Source organism: Penaeus vannamei, chromosome 28 (assembly GCF_042767895.1).
Source record: "Penaeus vannamei isolate JL-2024 chromosome 28, ASM4276789v1, whole genome shotgun sequence".
Lineage (NCBI taxonomy): Eukaryota > Metazoa > Arthropoda > Malacostraca > Decapoda > Penaeidae > Penaeus > Penaeus vannamei.
The window spans coordinates 22,900,600-22,901,933 of record NC_091576.1 but is presented as its reverse complement, the minus strand read 5'-3'; positions in this window follow the sequence as shown (position 1 = coordinate 22,901,933).

Here is a 1,334-nt window from a genome sequence, read left to right as displayed (position 1 = left end):
CAAACAGATAGGTAGGTTGGTAGATAGATCGATAGATAAGGGGAGAGAAATAAGGTAGAGATATGAGATAGATGTAGATAAAGAAAGAGATAGATGTAGACAGAGAAAGAGGCAGACATGCAGACAGCTAGACAAAGACAGAGGGACATCAGAGACAGGCACACACACACACACACACACACAGAGGGGGAAAGAAAGAGCCAGATATAGAGACAGACAGAACCAGAAGCAGAGCGACAAGGGAGAGAGAAAGAGAGGAAGAGAAAAAAACATCCACACACACACGAACACACACACACACACACACACACACACACACACACACACAGAGTCAGACACAGAGACAGACAGAACCAGAAGCAGAGCGACAAGGAAGAGAGAAAGAGAGGGAGATAAAACACCAGTGCATCCACACACACAGATAGAGAGAAAGAAAGAGCCAGAGACATAGAGACAGACAGAACCAGAAGCAGAGCGACAAGGGAGAGAGAAAGAGAGGGAGAGAAAAAAACATCCACACACACACGAACACACACACACACACACACACACACACACACACACACACACACACACACACACACAGAGTCAGACACAGAGACAGACAGAACCAGAAGCAGAGCGACAAGGAAGAGAGAAAGAGAGGGAGATAAAACACCAGTGCATCCACACACACAGATAGAGAGAAAGAAAGAGCCAGAGACATAGAGACAGACAGAATCAGAAGCAGAGCGACAAGGAAGAGAGAAAGAGAGGGAGAGAAAACACCAATACATCCACACACACAGAGATAGAGAGAAAGAAAGAGCCAGAGACATTGAGACAGCCAGAACCAGAAGCAGAGCGACAAGGGAGAGAGAAAGAGAGGGAGAGAGACAACCAATAAATCCACACACACACACAGATAGAGAGAAAGAAAGAGCCAGAGACATTGAGACAGACAGAACCAGAAGCAGAGCGACAAGGGAGAGAGAAAGAGAGAGAGAGAGACAACCAATAAATCCACACACACACACACACCTCTTCCCGTTTAATATCGCAAACGAAAAAACTCCAAACGAAGACGAGCGTGCCATGATATACCCCAGTTATCAAAGCCACCATACAGACCGGGAAATCCCCTCGTTCTAATTAATCTAAAACCGTTCTAATCAAACTACAGGGTACGCAAGACGCTGCTGGATGAAATGGGAGAGGAATGGACGATGATGAAGGAAGGGCACGAAGAAAGACAGAAGATTGACACCTTTTCATCCTTCGGGGTTTCTGTTTTGTCTCGAGGAGGAAATCTCGAATATCTTATAGTTTGTCTTGGCTTCGTGAAGGTTGGTTTG